This window comes from Rousettus aegyptiacus, unplaced genomic scaffold (assembly GCF_014176215.1).
Source record: "Rousettus aegyptiacus isolate mRouAeg1 unplaced genomic scaffold, mRouAeg1.p scaffold_m13_p_13, whole genome shotgun sequence".
Classification (NCBI taxonomy): domain Eukaryota; kingdom Metazoa; phylum Chordata; class Mammalia; order Chiroptera; family Pteropodidae; genus Rousettus; species Rousettus aegyptiacus.
Genome location: NW_023416288.1, coordinates 72317068 through 72336152, shown reverse-complemented (window position 1 = coordinate 72336152; position 19085 = coordinate 72317068). Strand labels below are relative to the sequence as shown.

General features: G+C 33.4%; 1 protein-coding gene across 8 annotated transcripts in view; it reads right to left on the bottom strand.

Moving 5' to 3' along the window:
• The window catches only part of TFEC (transcription factor EC), a 185724-nt gene that overhangs the window by 83914 nt on the left and 82725 nt on the right, over positions 1-19085 (bottom strand). The window contains exon 1 of one of the 8 annotated variants that reach the window (XM_036231018.1): positions 215-665. The exons of the other annotated variants lie outside the window; for them this stretch is intronic. The gene's annotated coding sequence lies outside the window, so the exon portion shown is untranslated. Of the gene's footprint in view, positions 1-214; positions 666-19085 lie in introns of those variants that run through there. 8 annotated transcript variants of the gene reach the window in all.

Sequence of the window (19085 nt, the reverse complement as noted above, 5' to 3'; positions counted from 1 at the left end):
AAATAAGACATTAATAGAATTTCATATATATTTTATCCAAATTACAGCAAATCCCAACTTGACTACTCTAATATCCTGATAGCCAGTAGTGATCATGCAAATGAAATCATAATTATAAGAAAGTCACACATATCAAAGTAAAATAGGTATTGATTAGACATCTTCAGAGTTTGTTTAAAGTACAGAAAATTAACCTGCCAGTTTAGTTACCTACCAGCAATGATTGGATTCTATCAGTGTTATCACCTCTACAAACAGCACCAAATTATAATCCCTCTTCCCAAAACATAAGCACCATGCCAAAAGAGACAACCAAAGTAAACGATCTGATTATGAATAACTTGGGCTGGCTGGAATCCACTTAGTTGAGGGAAGAGAAAAGAGAAGTGGCTCATTAGGGCATTTCCTGAAAGTTGGTTGGAATTTCAGTTAAGGAAGAAGAAATGACACAGCAGTTTCAAGTAAGGGAACTTCCTTTCTTTATCTGAAATATGCCACCAATTTAAGAAATAACACTCCAACAAAACTACTCCATCGCAGTTATGTGACCACAGTAAAAGCTCTCATTTATTCTATTATTGGCCCGTAATTAATTCTTCTCAGAATATACACAAGCAGTATATAGTTGTTATCAAAATGGACTAAGCTCCCACATTTACTGTAGTAGCATATTTAGTCTCACAGTTAACATTTTCTCAACAAACTGACATGCATCAATTTTCAGTTTTTAAGAAATGCGGCTTCATTTAAGATTTTGAGTTTTTACTTAAGGCCATTAAATTTCCCATATTTCATGTAATCACATTTTCCTTACATATAATTTAAAGAATAAATATAATTATGTTTTCAAAGTGACTCCCGGATAATATTTATCTTGTCCAAGAATATTTTATCTTCCTATGTAGATAGGAGATATATAATTCAACTCATAATATTTCTAATTTTGATTGTTTTCCTAACCCAGTTTGATCTGAATTTTTAAAGGACGTGAGTGCTATTTTCTCACTTACTGACATTGCAAATGAAGCGTCTAAAGAAGTCTCATTTTATATATTGAATAAAATTTTTAAAAATCTCAAGATACTACTTTGTTCCCATAATTTGTGCTGTGAAAATTTGCATTTATTCTATAGGTTATACCATTTGCTTATTTTACCTATTTTGAAAACAATATGAATAAAGCAAAGCATTCATGTCAATTACTGAAATTTCATGCAAATGTTATGTTTAAATATATCTTGCCTTTGTGTTTTAAAAAATCATGCATCTTGCCTGAGCTACACATGAGCAAAATGGACTCTCATGCTGAGGGCAGCCCTCTGACAAAACTTCCCTTGAAGACTGTTGGAAGACAAGCTTTTATTCACTGAAATGGTGATTGGGATATATTTTGGAAGATAAATTATGTATGGTTTAAAGACAAAAAAAAACAGTAATCTAATGGGGTAATATATGAAATAAACAAATACGAAGTAAGAAATAAAAAGATTATTTTTTTGCATCTGATTTTGGGAGGAAATAGGATATTGAAATGATAAACTCCATGAAAGCAGAGATTGTTTGGTTTCCAAAGTCAAACATATTTTGGGGCACTAAGGTAATCAATAATAGATAACATCTAAGTTAAATAATGTTTAAGTTAAAAAATATTAACAGACCACACAGGAAAAAATTGTGGCTTGCCAAATGGCAGCTAATGCACTTTTGGAAATGGAATGAAAAAGCAGATCTATAGTTAAGTGAAAAGCAGACAAGAAGATAGACTATTAGCCCTTCAAAAAAGAAAAACAATACATTTGTTGTTATTCAGATTACTTTTACAGAAGTCTCAAATATAAAAGGTTATTATTAAAAATCCTTTTATTTGCAATTGATTTTATATATATACTACTGGGATTTTGAGGGCCTTTATGCCCATAAGTATGCCTTTAATCTTACCAACATGAAAACCTTCCAATCTGTTAAACACTGAAGAAACCTAGCTTCTCTTAAAAAGGAATCAAATAAATCAAAGGAAAAGATGTATCTTTTCGAAGAAGTTTGGAAAAAAAGTCCAAGATCATTACTATCATAGGAAACAAGCAAATAAAATCAGATGTGAGTATATAGAACTGGAATTTATCTGTCACTCATGAATATGAATTGTACTTTTAGAGAGATTAATATCATAATGAAGTCACTTAGCAAATTATCGATATTGATTATTTGAAAGTCTGATTTCATTACTAGTTTAGAGAAGTACAAAAGTTAGAAAGTGAATGTTTCCTGTTTTTAGGTGATAGCTCCAGACTTAGGCTGAACAGTACTTTAAGATAAACCCTAAATGTCAAATCTGATCTTGAATTTCCTTATCATTTAAGAACTACAGATCATCTAACATGCAGGAGTTCATGTTACTAATACTGAAACTTATCTCGATTTTTATTATCTCACTAGCATACTGGCAATATTATGTTTGTAAACTTTAAAAATATCTTTTAAAACTGCACTTAAGTTTTATTCTATAAAAGTTATTATGTCCTTAACCAGAAGCACACCAGGCATGAGGGCTGTGGAACACATGTATAATCTGCATATCACTATACAATTGCAATAGCAGTGCTTTTCCACTTCTAAAATGTTCTTTACTTTAATGAACTTTAGAAACATCGATTTATTAATCCACCCATGTCAGCAACAGTGCATGAACTTATCATTGCTCTGTGAGAAATGGGTAAATTCAATGAAGAGAATCAAATTACTTTCCTAAGTTTTTCTGTCCCCAACAACTCACTTTTGAAGAACAAAGAGTCTCTAGAAACCTGTAAGGCATTAATATAATTTAATTCTTCTATGAGGGATTTAAGATTTCTCTAGAGCTTATGTTTAATCATGGCATACACTGGAGTATTAAATAAAGAGCCAACCCTTCTGAAAATTATGAAGTAGGCAAAATTTGTCTTTAACATGCAACCTCTATGTCCTTCTCCCTTTTGCCAGACAGGTGCCATAATGCTGTATTATCTCCCTACTTTGCCACTGTCTAAAACTATTTTTAGAAAATTCTATAATTAATTCATTACGCATCTTATTCACTAAGGTATAAATGACTGATAAGGCATAAAATATTCTCCCTCCCCAAAACATTTGCATTTGGAAGGTAATGAATCCTTAAGGTAAAGAAGATATCTTTAAAATTTGGGAGGGATTATTATATATAAAATTCCAGAAATCAAAAATATTCCATGGAGACTGCCATCTAATCTGAGCACTACTACACTCAGACTAGAAGATGTGTTATCTATAAAACATATAAAAGTACATAGCTTCTTCCTTTGTAATGTTAGAATGTTCCAAATGAGATGGCATCTCCCATGATTGACACTGTAGCTCCCTTGAGATTAGAAAAATGACAAGTCTTCTACAGCCTGCCAAAATTGTACAGTTGCTCTCTGTCAGACAGGGGAGGATAGGATATGCTGTCATAACAAATAACTCCTAAAAAACAGAGCACAAAAAAAAAAAACAAAATGTTATTTCATACTCTGCATGTCCAGGGCAGATTAGTGGGGGAGTTCTGTTCCACATAGTTACTCAAGGACCCAGGAGCTGGGAAGTTCCATCTCCATATATGCTTTCAACTCCACTGATGTAAGGAAACAGGTTACGTAGAACTATATGCAGGTTCTTAAAGTTTCTGCAGGAAGTAATGCTCATCACTTCTGTTCCTCATTCATTGGCCATAGCTATCAATGGCCATGCCTACTTCAAAGGAAATTGACCTGCAGTCCTACCATATGTTGAAAAAAGAAGTAAGATATTTGTTATTAAGACCAATGACCATAACACTCTCCCAAGAGCCGTTAGTGTTCAACATTTCCCAGAAAATCAGTCTTTTGTAAAGAATAGTTCTCCTATAATGTCATCTAAGAAACAATTTCAGTCCATCCAGTAATAAGCTATGAGTTTATTTCATTTCAAAACAAATGAAAAGAGAATGCAGCCAGAGGAATAAGAGAGGGAGCAGAGAGACAGATAGTTGAAGATGATCATTTTGATTATCATGAATTTGAGGAGACAAAAATAAAACTACAAGAAAAACTATGTAAGAGTATATGTGTCTATCAGTATTATGACTTTTGTTCTTAAGATCTATACCAAAACACCTTCCAGAATTTAACTGTGAGGGAGAAATTATCTTTCAGAAGAGCATAAAAATATTAGAGACATTTCACAAATTCAAATTTAGCTACGAGCAAAGTTTTCCTGAGAAAACTATAATAATTTTAATACTAAAATTACTTTTAAAGAAAGAAAAGCTGTAAAGGGTAATAAGATAAGAAGTACAAAATAAAGAAATAAGTAGAAATATATTTTGACTTTTTCATTTCAAGATTGTTTTCACTCCTTTTAGAGATTTAAAAATGTGCTGATACATACAAAAGAAACATCAATGTGCACATAATTTAATTCATAATTTTCGATTACTTTTAACTGCTAAAACTACATTCTGATGAAGTAAAATAAGTAGAAAAAGAAAAGAAAAGGGATAAGACTCTCTAGTTTCTCGTGTAAGGATGTAATATGCAATAATGTAACAAAATCAAGATATGACTTCAACCAGAAAAAAGTAAAATGAGCAAAGTATGAACGTTCTCTTGGGGATAACCCTTATTCTTGGTGACAAGAAACGTAGTAGTTTCTAAATTCACTTTGGTCGGTAGGTGCTTCATAGTTTGGGAATTAAACAAAAGACAATAAAAGGCTAATAAGACTTCAATAAAACTGTCAACAAATCCCAAGAAAATTATTTCATTGACAACAATAGTCCTTTTAAAAAAAAAATGATAGTATCTTAGAAAGTAGCCAACATAATTTATTCTTATTTCCTAATTTAAAAAATACACACACACTTGCACATATACATAAACTCATACTGCCATGGCTTAGGAAATTTAAAATGGAATACGTTCTTTGTAGATAGAGGTTTCCCTCAAGGAAATGTTAATACCAAATTTCCCAGGATACTTAGTTCATGTGGCTTGATTATTTACCTCCTGTTGTGACACTGAAATGAGAAGGATCTGTTAAATCTGCTAACTGAAATATTTCCCAAAATGTAAATAACTGGGTGTGTCTAGACTAGCATGTAAACATGCTAATTATACTGGGTGTAAATTATGTGAGTTGCCTTAACTTTCAATGTAACAATTGTGTTACATTTTTCATATAATAATGCTTCCTTTTCATTGTGCTATAAACTAATGAGGAAAAAAGAGGAAGACATCAAAAGAAAAAAGAAAAAAATGAAGAGATATCCAATTAAATGCTAGAGAAAGCCAACTATTATAAAATATAAGTACAACTCTATTCACATATCAGCTCTAGATACAAGTTAGGTCATATGTATTATGTGCTAGGAGCTTTGCTAGGTGCTTTCACTTGCACATCTTATAGAATGCAGTGATTTTTTTAAAAAAGTAATATATTTCAGAGATTATAAAGTTAGAAGACTAGAGAATTCAACCCCTTGAAAATTTCCTATGTTAAATAAGAAAAAAAGAGAGCTGGCAAGTAGCAGTGATCAAGTTGGTATATCTGAAAATCTATGACAAGTAATGGTATGCTCAGAAGTGATTCTTTTCTCTGTGTGTAGATCTTGCTAATCATGTAGAAAACTACACTTCATTGTCTCATTTCATTTCAAAGCAGGCAAAGCTAAGCTTTGAAAAATCCAAGGATTTCATAGGTTTTATGCTCTTGGTCATACTCTCCCTGTTTTGGATAACAGCTCTGAAACAAAGAGAATGCACACACACACACACACACACATACAAACTCATATATATGCACATGCAAATAACATGGCTGTTGGTGACTCTAATTCCTCTGGGCAGAGTCACATGATCAGCCAGTTCCTGTTACAAGGGGAGAGAGATGCATCTCTCATACAATATGCATACCTACAACTGTTCACCTTATGCTGGCAAGCTGATATAAAACTATAAACATGACATGAGAGAAACACACCAAGTATGACAAGGAGGAAACAAACAATAAAGTGGTACCTAGTAACCTTAATTTTAAAGAAAAGAAAATACATGGTAAATTATCAAGCATGATAATTAGATTATAGATGTCTGTTATCAGTTCCCAGAATACAAGTAGCAAAGTGAAAATGACATGGCACAATGAGATAAATGCAATTCCACAGGTACCACAGAAAGTTAGTAAAATGCCATTCTTTTCTAGAATAGAGCCACAGAAGCATATTTGGATGCATATATTACAGCATAAGCATTAGAAGGATTGAATTGCATATGAAGAGAAAAAAGCTCAAGGAAATATTCACACTTTAGACAACTTTGTCCAGACATTGACTAAAAGAGAAATAATATGAGATGGGTACTATCCCATATCACAAGTAAGTTTAAAGTTGTTTGGCTAATAGTATTTAATTCTGAATATTACAGGTTTTTATTGAATTTTTCCAGTGTTATTGAGGAATAATTGCCAAATATAATTATATGTATTTAAAGTGTACAACATAATGATTTGAAAGATATACGTTGTGAAATGATCACCACAATCAAGATAGTTACCACATAAATCACTTAACATAGTTAACTCTTTTTTTATGGTGAAGACTCTTAAGATCTATTCTCAGCAAATTTCAAGTATACAATATGACATTATTAACTATAGTCTAGTTGAAAGCAGAACTTCGTAGTTAAAATGGACAAACTAAAATTCATTATCAATTTCCTAATAGTTCATCCCTGCAGGAATGTTAAACCTAAATATGGACATAAGTATTTCACAATGGCTTTTTATTAATCATAATTGCCACAAAATGATTTGGAAGCAAGAACTAAGTTATATATATTATCCATGCCTAAATACAACAGAATGCAAGACACATTCAGAAGTCGGTCAGGGATGATGGAGAAAATGAATAAATCAATATCCAGGTAAATATGACCCTTCCTCCTCTAAATTTTATTAATAAATCTCATTATTTTAATGGGGAAATAGCTGTATAAACCTCAAAATTATAAACTTGAATAACACATTTGGGCTTCTTTTAAAGTGAATGATTTATATTTTTCAGAATTCTTAAATAAACCTTCCTTACATGAGGAGAGAGTTCTATAATATGTGAGAGAACTGATCACAAATATATGTACTTTTGTTGCTAAAACTTTAATCTTTTCACTCGTTAACTCAAACTGCCTTGACTTCTCATGTTTATGCAAAACAGATTTTTTGGAGAAAAAAAGAAAGGTACTGTAACATCAGAGGAAATCATCAAAGAACTAGTGGCAACATCTTAAGGCTTTTATCAAAGTAGTGAGGGAATGCATTAAAGCAACAATATCTGAAGCTTACATGTGATGGGACTACCAAATTTAATAGTGTATCTTATGAACATATGTGGATATAATGATTTTTTGTAAGAATACCTCATTCTGAAGGACTTTTTTTTCTGAGTAAGAGAACATTATTCTCTCAAGATAATTCAGAAAAAAAAATCCACCAATATTTCATTAATAATATATGTCCCACACTCTACAAACAGAAAACCAAAAGTTTTGAAAAACTATATGCAGTGTTAGTGAAGGTTGTACAAAGGGGAATAAGCTTATGAATGGAAAAGTCATTTTAAAAATCCCTCATCAAATTTGTATGAGGGAATGGCAGGCTAAAACATGAATTGTTAAAACCAAATCATAGGCTTCCAGTCAAGATGGCGGAGTAGGGAAATGATGTGCTTACCTTCTCCCAGGACTACATCAAAATTACAACTAAATTACAGAACCACCATCATTGAGAATCACCTGAAGTCTAGCTGAACAGAAGTCCTAAAACTAAGGACATAAGAAGCAGTATCAAGACTGTTAGGAAAGGCAGAGATGCGAAAGACTTGTCCCAAACCCATGTGTAGCTACTAAGAATCAGAAGGAATATCTCAACTGCAGAGGTCCCTCCATAGGAGCAAGGAGCCCTAGCTCCACACCAGGCTCCCCAGACCAGACTTCCAGTGCCTAGAACAGAAATCCTCATAACTTCTGGCTGTGAAAACCAGTGGAGGTTGTGTCTGAGCAACCCAGAGGGCTGCCAGAGTCCTAAACATTTCTCTTAAAAGATCCATGCACAGAATTATCCATGCTTAACTCACTTGTTCTGGGTTCCAATACGAAGGTGGTGGCTTGGGGATAACGAGGGACGTGTGAGTGGGAATTGAGTTGTCTGGCTTCATGATTTTGGGATGAGGGCTGCAGGGGTGGCATTCTCCCTGGCAGAGGTGCTGGCGGGAGCTATTGTTCTTTTGTTAGGCCCTCCCCCTGTTACCTTGTCTGAGTCTCTATCAATACACTATTTGCCCCACCCTGGTGATCTCTGAGACACTGCCCCACCCAACTTGAGTGCCCACCCAAGCCATTTCTATTAGCCTTTCATACAAACAGCCCGTCTTGACTCACACTTCAGATTTTCCTAAAATCTCTCAAAGGTCCACAAACCCCAAACAAGTGGCAGCTGGCCTTGGCATGCCCCATACCTCTTGCCATGCTGCCCCAAGCCTGACAGTAGCAGCAGCCAACCTTGGTCTGCAGCCTAGCCTCACTCAAGCATCTCCAAGCCCAGGACAAGTGGCAACTATTTGCAAATCACTTTGTGGTCCATACCAAGGGACCCTGGGCAAGGGACAGGTAGCAGCTGACCTCGGCCTTCAGCAGAGTCCCTCCCAAAAGGCCCCAGAACTAACATACCTAATGGCCAGCTTCAGACCACATCAGAGTACCATCTAGCCACCTCCGTAAACAACACATCCATTTAGTTCTTTTTCTGGAGAGAGATTCCCCTCAGAGTTCTTGTGTGCCTGTTGAGACCACCCTTTGGGCATGTCAATTGTGGGGCTGATTGGGTAGTGTTCTGTTTTGTTTTGAAACTGGCCTCCAGATGTGTTGGTTCTGGGGCCCTTTGGGAGTGCTCCTGTGCAGTCCAAGTTCAGCTGCTGCCTGTGCCTGTCTCAGGGCTACATAGTAGGAACTACAGAGCTATCTATAGGAACAACAGCTATGGTTGATTACTGCCTGTGCTGGATCTGGAGGCAGGCACATGGGAGAAGCCAAACTGCGAACTATGGCTGGCTGTCATCAGTATTGAGCCTGAGGATGCTCAGCAAAAGACCCAGAGTAACCAAAATCCTGAGACCTCCTGCTGTCTACCCATAAGTCTCTGCCAATGAAAGAACCTCAGGCAATACTCGAGTTGGGTGATGAGGGTCTCAGGGAATCACCAAGGGTGGGATGAGTGGTGTTCACTAGGTTAATACAGATTCAGTTTTGATGCCAGTGCTAAGTTTGTGCTACCAAAAAAGTTTCAGATCATACTAAGGCCAACTGCCACACATCTCGGGCCCATAGAAACTGTGATTTGTCCAAAGAAGACTATAGCTTGGACTGAGGCTGGTCACTCACCACCAAAAGTGTCTCAGCTGGCACATGAGCCAAGGCCTACTGATCACTGTTGAAGGAGCCTCCTGCCATGTATAGGGCAGGGCTGGTTCCCAGCTACCTAAAGTGCCTCTTCGGCTTTATGTGAATTGAATGGGGCAGGGTGCCAGGGAGTCACCAAGGTGGAGCAAGCAGAGTTCACCAGGCCAATGCAAATTCAGCTTTGGCTATGAGGAAGGCTCAACATAGGCAAGATGGCACCTGACTGTAGGCTACACAGGAGGAGGACTCAACCCAGGGATAATAGTGACTGTTTCTCCAGCTCTTGCTCTGAAGCCACACAACTCAATCTTTCTCTGTATGTCTCTGGTGCCTGCCAATTTTCTATCTTTCTGCTGAAGCCCAGGGTGAGTATCTATAGACAAGTGAGTCTGTGTGTAGAGTCTTTAAGAGGATGTCTGGGTTTTCAGCAGCCTTCTATCTCAATGAGACGGTTTGAATCCCAACTGATTTTCACAGCAAAGTTTTGTGGGGACTCCTCTTCTTGGTACTGGACCCATAGCCCCAGGTGGGTCTGGGGCTCCTCACTCCCTGGGGGACACCCTCCACTACTGAGATATCCCTCCCAATGCTCAACCACCACTTATGGGTGTGGAGCCTGCCCATTACATGTCTCTGCCCCTCTTACTAGTCTCGATGTGGCCTCTTTATATCCTTAGTTATGTGAGTTCTGTTCAGCTAGTCTTCAGATGGTTTTCGAGGTTGAGCATTCTATAATTTAGTTGTAATTTTAATGCGGCCACGGGGGTGGCAAGCACAGCGTTTTCCTACTCTGCCATCTTGCCAGAGAACATTTTGGTGGTTACCAGATTGGAGAGGAGCTGAGGGGTTCATGAAAAGGAGGAAGAAGTTAAGAAGTACAAATTGGTAGTTACAAAATAGTCATGGGGACGTAAAGTATAGCATAAGAAATATAACCAATAATATTGTAATAACTATGTATGGTGTCAATGGGTACTAGATTTATTGGGGTGATCACTTTTTAAGTTATATGAACATATAATTACGTTGTACAGCTGAAACTAATATTATACATCAACTGTAATTAAAAAATAAAAAAAATATTTTTAAAAAAAACCTTAGTCATAGCACATAAGTGTTTAAGAAAAATATGGAGCTCTCATCTAGCAAATCTTGCTAAGCAAACTATGATCAAATTTGAGGTATCTGCTTACATTTCTCAAAATATGTTTAAAATAAACCATTTCTTATTTTAAATAAAAAGTATTTAAAAATAGGTTTACCTTCAAATAATAGTTAAAATGAAAGGAAACCCACATGAAAATGCATGTGTTAGTATTTAACAGAGTGATTATTTGAGATGCTGCTAATAAGAAAGTTCATGGGAGGTCACAATATATTTTATATATATATATATATATACACATATATATATACATATATATATACAACATCATTTCTAGTGATGATATTTTCTGGGTACCTCGCAAACTAAACCTATATAAGCATCCTAAATGGAATTGTTCTTCTACAGAACTGGAGAAATGGCATATTTTGTATTGATATATATCTGATGACATTTAAGTTCATGGTATTTTATATTCATATGCATGTGCATGTATACTTATCTACACTAGTATAATCTAGAGGAGGAGGAATAGAAAAAGAAGCAGTGTTAATAACAGTATAAATAGCTGCAAATATTTATTGACTATTTACTATACACTGGACACTACAGTCAGCATTTTTCATGTATGGTTGATTTTATTCTCCCCCAAATTTTTGAGAGTATTGTTATCCTCTACTTTTCCTAGATTATAAAACTAAGGAATAGATAAATTAAATTTTTGGTACATTAGATGTTCTTTGGAGCCTTATTTAAAGGATGTGTGTTGTGAGAGGAAGGGAGGAGCCAAGTGGTTTGTGCTGAAGAACTGTGAGAATTGAGCTTCCATTTCCTGAGACGAGATAATCTGCTGGAGAAATTAGCAATGTGGACATCTTAGCTTTGAATTGGCTATTAGAATCGACTATACAAATGCAAACAAACATGAGGGGAAGAAATGCAGTGTACAAATGAGGGAAACTGGTCATAGCCAGTGACACCAAGAGTCTATCCACAGTGAAAGGAGGGAAGCTAGACAGTGTAGACAGGCTCAAGAAGTCTGGGAAACATGACTGTGAGAGTTTTCTGAAGCTCTTATTTGATGGCTCAGTGAAGTAGAATGTTAGATTGGGAGAGGCATTTCAGGTTAGTGAGAAAGGAGAGGTGTGAAACAAAGATGGAATAAATCTTGAACTTAAAATTGGATTTCTGGGCAGCAGTAAGGGCCACTTTGAAGTTCACTGTTATTAATTTAAAATGAAGCCAGAGAGCCTATTTGTTCTGAGTTTTTTCCCTCTCCTTTCTATGTGCATGTACAGAGTACAGTTAGATTTAAATAGGATTGAGGTTTTACTAGACAACAAAAGTAAAGAAAAAGACAATAAATTTGAGAGTGTGAACAAGAGAGTTTTTTTATTGCGGATGGTGATAAGGTTATTTAGGATGATAATAACAACAGAAGCTAAACTTATAGTGCATATTATGTACCAGGAAGGAGCTAAGGTTCTAAGGTTATACTTTGTGAATGGCAAGATTTAAGACCTTTAATTTGAGGTAGTTTGGCTCCATATAACAATAATTCTATACCTCCAGAAGGAACTGTAGAATCTGTTAAATAAGGAGAGAATTAAGACCATAAAGGGTATAGGTAATAAAATGGTGGAAGGATAAATGAATTCTAGGTAGAGTAAAAAAGAACAAATGCTGGAGTTGTGGGTCTTCAATGATACAAAATAGAAAATAAGAAGTGATAGTTGGAGAGTGAAATTTGTATAATTAAAGATTATGAAAGATGGGCTTGTATTTGTAATGATGAAGTCTAGAATATAATCATGTAAAAGCATGGTTAACTTAATAGATTCCAAGATCCCTGGAGGAAAAAGATCAAGAAATTAAGAGACCAAAGTATTGAAGATATTATCTATAGAGATATTGAAATCACCAAGTGAGAACCAGTTTTAAGGAGAATGAGATGAATACGGAGCTAAAATATTTAGGGAATGAAAAAAGATTGACACTGAGATGGTGACTGATGGATAGAGTTGCTTTATTAGTATGTCCTAAATATTGTTGGAAATATACATATACCAAAAATAAAAGTACATATTGTCCATCTGAAGACCAAATGTAGCTGGATATCTTGTGTTTTATCTGGCCAGTTTATTAATGAATCCAGCATCTGAATTTAGATTTGTCCTACTCACAGACTGAGTTTCTAAACTTGGTATACTGTATCTTTGTCACTATATTAATTTAAGCAAATAAAGTAATAAATAAGTCTTACCAAGTCAAGATTATACTCCTACTTTACTAAATTAGAGTAAATGCATTTTGTGATCTTACAATATTATATTCATATGAATAAACAAATGTATATGGTACTTTATAAAAGCAAAACTGTTTTAAAGCATAAACTGCAATCTAAAAATTTTACTAGCTTTTTGTGTAATAAAATATCAATGGACTAGCTCCCCAATCATCTCTGTAGTTAATTCAGTTTAGTGAATAAGTACAATTATGATGACAGGAAAATAGCTATGCATTATCACAAATAATCTTTCATCTCTGATTCCTCTCAGTAATTCCATAGTTATATTTAAAACAAATTTAGCATTATGTTTGAAGTTATGCTTTCAAAGCAACAGGCTCTATGATATAGAATCAATGCTATAGTAATGTCCATCATTTAAATATGGGGGGATTTTTTGCCTTTTGTTTTTTCCAATGCTATTTCATGCTATTTCACCTTTAATGTAAATCCTTATTAAATTAAGTAGACAAAAATCAAGAAATAAACATATGTATATCAAAAAATAGAAATCTAAATAATTTCAAATGAATTAAACATAAAAATATTTTTTAAATACTTTTTATATGGTGACTTTATAGTCAATTAGGATTTTTTCATGTTTACATATTCTGAGCTTTTCTGCAAAGCATATAATTAATATAGGAAACATACATGGATTATATAATGCAAAAATATTTGTAATAAATATTATATGTAAATGTAAAATTTTAAACTTTTAAAGAGATCTTATATTTACATAAAATTTTTATTTCACAAGTCTATGAAGAAGATATTATAGCTGTAATAATCTCTTTTTTGCAAATAAGAAAATCAAGAATGAACAGAAAGCTTAAAATGTGATAAGCTAATCAATAGTAAGTCTAATTCAAGGACCAGATATTCCTATTATTTTTTCTGTAATCTCTTTACTATAATAACTTACATCCTCAGATGCTCCTATCTGGCATATACTGTAACATATTGTTTTTGTTTTTATAGGTCTTATAATTAAAAGCTATTAAAGATCACTTTATAATTATTGCTAGCACATTATAGAAATCTCACTAAAATAGTAGTAAAAATATTGATAAGAAAGCATGAACTGAATGTTACTACAAAAGACCAAGACAGTAATAGGGACAAGTTTCACCCTTCTAACTTAAACAACTATAACACAGATGAAATATTTTCAGCTTCAAGAGAATGAACATTCAATAAAAGAGATCCAAGAAACTCGATTAACCTCAAACCCTAAATATCATGGCATATCATTACTAAATTGTTCAAAGCTAATGACAAAGAAAAAGTCTTAAAAGTATCCAGAAAAGAAAAACATGTTATGTACAGAGGAACAAAGGTAAGAATGACAGCAGATTTCTATTACTTAAGACAGTAAAATAGAATCCTTAAGGTACTGAAAGGTAAAAAATGATAAACCTAAATTTTTACACTCAACAAAAATGTCTTCTGAAAATGAACATGAAATAATTTTTAGACACATGAAATCTTACATAATTCATCACCAGCCAACCCATACTATAAGAAACATTAATAAAGGAAGAACTAAAAATAGTAATTTATAGGTAAATATATAAAATTTTTTTCTTATTAATTAAATATCTCTAAAAGATATTGACTATTTAAACAAAAATAATGATACTACAATGTGAAGTTTGTAATATATAAAAGTAAAATGAATTTTTAAAAATAGCATAAAAGTGGGGAGAGAACAAATGAAAGTCTATTATCGTAAAGTTCTAACGGTACACATAAAGATGTATAATATCAATTGAAGGTAAACTGTGATATGTCAAAGATATAAGCTATAAACTCTAAAGTAATGATTAAAATAACTAAACAGAGTTATAGTAAATAAGCCAACAAAGGAGATAAAATGGAATCATAAGCAATGTTTGTTTAATTTGACTAATCCAACTTTGGGGAGATTATATGTTCATTATCTTTATTGTGGTTTTAATATCACAGATGTATACATATATCAAAAGTTAGTAAAGAAAAAATGAGCTTTGGAAACTGAAAAGCAGCTAAATAAGTGGCAACTTATGAAATATCTGAGAAAACTGATTCTAAATGTGTGTGTGTTTGTGTTCCTGTGTGTACTTGAGATACATTTATATCTCAAAGAGCTCTTAGTCTTAAACCAAATGTCTCTAGAATTGTTGGCCCTAATTACCTCTGAAAATAAAATGAGACAAGAAATGCTTATATAGAAAAATTAGGTAAAAGTTATTTAGGAACTTGTTAGATTCCAATATCTTCTTTTACCTCAATTGAAGACTGGAGATTATTAGTTCTCCAAAGAGGACCAAACAAATATCCTATGTATTGGACACAGATAAGAGTGGATTGTTTCTCTGAAAACAGGAGGATGAAGTGAGCATATGTCCATTAGTTCTCTTCTCAAGAGTACCCAGCACTGAAAAGCAGGTTACTTCCCTCCAGGCAAGAGACTTAAATTGTCTTTCTGAGAAATCAGATAAGGACAGGAGGAAGACCCAGAAGATAAAAGTATGAAACAGTTCAATCTAATCATTCTGCAATGAAGAACCAGACACATTCCTAGAGTTTCTAGTCATCTTTTGAGCCTCTCATTTTTAAATATGAGTGCAAAACCAAGGATTAAATATGAGCAGAAAACCTTAGAAAAGCCTGCAGGAGAGAACAAAACAAACTTACTTACACACACACACACACACACAATTTTGAGGAAACAGAGATTGTAGCTTTCAAAAAAACTATTATTAATAACTTCAGAGGGATAAGAAAATATATTATAGGCAAAAAACTAGAATAGGATTTCTATTAGAAGAATATTGCATAAAACAGAAAAAGTTGGAAATTAAAATGATCATTTTATAATTATAAATAATTCTTGATAATTAAATAAATACATAAAGTTCTTGATAATTAAAAATATAAAAGCCAAAATTAAAAAAGTCAATTAAAAGGTTTGAAGATAAAGTTGAAACAACCTCCCAGAAAGAACACAAGGGTAAGGGATTAGAAATTAGGAAAGAAAGATTTTTAAAATTAGAAGATCAGTTCAGAAAGTCATTATTCAAATAAAGAGTTTGAAAAAGGTAAAGAAAACTCACTGAGACAAAAGAAAAAAATCAATAGAATAATCTATGAAAATTTTCAAGAATTTAAGGACATGAGTTTAGAGATTAAAATGGCCTACTGAAAACAATGCATGAAAATACGTCTGTTTCAACTGGGAACAGTGAGACTAAAAGATCTTGCAAGTGTCCAGAGAAGAAGGGGAATGAAAAAGAACGTGTACAAGAGATACAAGTATCAGAAATGGTTTCTTTCTTCTCAATTACCGTTACTGAAAGTAGAGCTGGTTCAAAAAAGGTCTGAAAGGAAATTATTTCCAAATGAGAAGATACTTGCGAAAATGTCAAAATTTAACTTCTTGTTTCATATACAAGATAAGAGATTAAGCTTAAAAGGAGGATCTGGTGTAGAACATAGGAGATCCAACATAGGGGAGACTGTAGGAGTCCCCAAGGTAATGGTGTAAAAGACCTGATTGAACTTTATGCTTCAGTATATAGTACAACTAATCTACACCAGAGAATATCAGACTTCTCCAAAAAAGAAGAAAATGAAATACATAGTATAATGATGCAATTGAACATCTTTAAAGAAGATGCAGACAATGTTGAGGAATCTTTGGTACTTAATTAGTTACAAATACATAATAAACAATTTAAATAGGGAGGACAGTTAATAACTCCAGAGAAAACAAAACATTGAGCAGTAAAGGAAATTAATCATGGTTTACCATATCATTCAGTTCCAAAGAGTGCTTACATGATCATAATAATGTAAATACATAATATTGATCTAACCAAAATAATAACACTATTATACATTATATAGGGAAATAGAGGGATGGGAAGAATTTTTTATGAATTATGGGGTGAGAAGAAGAAAGAATCTATTCCTGATCCCTTGAACTGGGAGGTTAATTGAAAATGCATAAAACTGACAAACCAAAATGTATAATTTTAACCACATTATTTAGAGACTTGAAAAGTACCAAACAAATCAGCTAAAGTTGTGAGTGGAGTTGATACTAGGGTAGGGAAAATGGAGAAAGAGGGTGAGGATTGTGAACTACTGGTATTCATAAAAGCTTTGTTGAAGTAATTGAGAATGTATGATTTTGATAAAAATGAAAACCAACGAAAGGATTTACATCCAGCACAAAATTTTGATTATAGCACATTAACTTACTATAACATAGATTATATAGATTGATTCTTAGAGCAAAGAATACTTCATCATTTGTGGTTGCCATCATCTTTATTACCTACTGTACGATAGTAGCTAACAAAAGTGTCATACATATGTGCAGACTTCTCTATATGGATATGTTATGGATGATGTTCCCCTTGGAACATCAGATAGTCTGCTGCAGCAGAACTGAGACATAACATATTACACTTAAGTTATGTAGTGTCATTTTAAAGAGAGAAAAGAAATTTCCAATCAGCTAAAAAAATGAATACAACCTCATTGAGGTTATTATCTTACCTAAAGAAAGAATACATCAAACCGAAGGAGCCTTAATCAGCAAGAAAAAATAAAAAATAAAATTAGAATCTTCCTGGTAAATGCTGACAATGTCTGTTCAAGCTGGCCCAATGATGAAAATGCCCTGCTTACACAACACAGACATGACTCCACTGGCTCTTCTATTTCTACAGAGAAAATGAATTCAGCCATCTTTCATTACCTGTTGCCATTAAATATTTTAGCTACTTAACCAAATCTCTTTATTCTGATTCTAGGCTCATTGTAAAGCTATAAAGATCATCTGTAGTCATCCAAGGACACAATTATGTAGCATTCTTAAGAGTTGCATTTCTCATTGCAACAAATCATTAATATAATTTACATGTTTCTTTTGATCTAGGTTAGTGTAGATTCCTCCTGAATAGATTAGTCAACATTTAATATGCTAAAAAATAAGGTGAGTTTTTTTTCAGCTTGTAATTCTGGGTTAATGGAGATGAAATAGGATATTATGTTTTAAAAACAGGAAATATGTGTATGAGATAAATCTCAATAAAAACATATCTTTTAATTTTAAAATATCAAATTACATTTGAGAATAAAAATCTTCTTTCTCTGAGTTGTAATGACCCTGGGAAAAGTTTAAAATGCTTGAGAGCTTTAACTTAACTGGAGAAGTGTTAAATTATTTTAGATCAAGCAATTTAGCCAAGTTGTAATTGTTTTGTGTGTTTGAAAAAAATACACCAGACCTGAATACATTAAGATGGATTATGTCTCCTGTGTAAATTACCTCTTCAGTAAACTGAATGGTGCCCCAGTAGTCTGAGAAGATAATGCAATTTACAATTTACCAAATTATTCCCTAAGCACAGTTTACACAGTAAGAGCATATGACCTATTAAAGTCAAAGTACAATTTACGTAAAGACCATAATTCATTTTGGCCAAGTGGTGATTTCAAGTGAAATATTGGGAGTTCAATTATCCCCTCACATAAGAATTATTTGAACTTAAAAGAAAAATTAAATGCTATCATGAGCTTTAAGATTAGAGTTTATGTAAAATGTTAAATAAATTTAAATGAACATTTAAATTCTAATTTGTCTACTAACATTTCTCAGATTCTAATTATTGTACACTGTGTCATAAAGGAGAGAGTTAAAAGGATACTTGCTTCAACCACTCTAGCCCAGAAGGACAAGGCCATAAAACACAGGGCATGAGAAAAGCTCTTTATCTTTCATAGCTTATATTAATTAGGATTCCCTGATTTTTGACAAACTTTGATTTACTCATTTCAGATGATTAGGCAAGACCTGATTTTCATAGATGTTTTCAAGTTAAGGCAGAGATCAATCACTGAATTTCCAGTGCCAATTTAAGAATGTCTGCAATGCCTATGATTTCAGAGAAAACACAATGGTACCAGTGAGATGTTGACCATTCCTAGCTCTGGATTATAGAACAGAGGTAAAACAAAAAATAAGATGACAAGAGAAATATGGAAAAACTTGTTATCAATAGGCCTAGAATTTTCTATATCCACAATTATAAACATTTAACTTGACTGATTTTCTTTTTGTATTGCTTAGATCAGATGCAGAGGGCAATTTTCTGTGTCATACAGGTTAATTAATGGCATGTTGTCCTGTTTTGATTGCTTTGAATATCGACATCTTCTC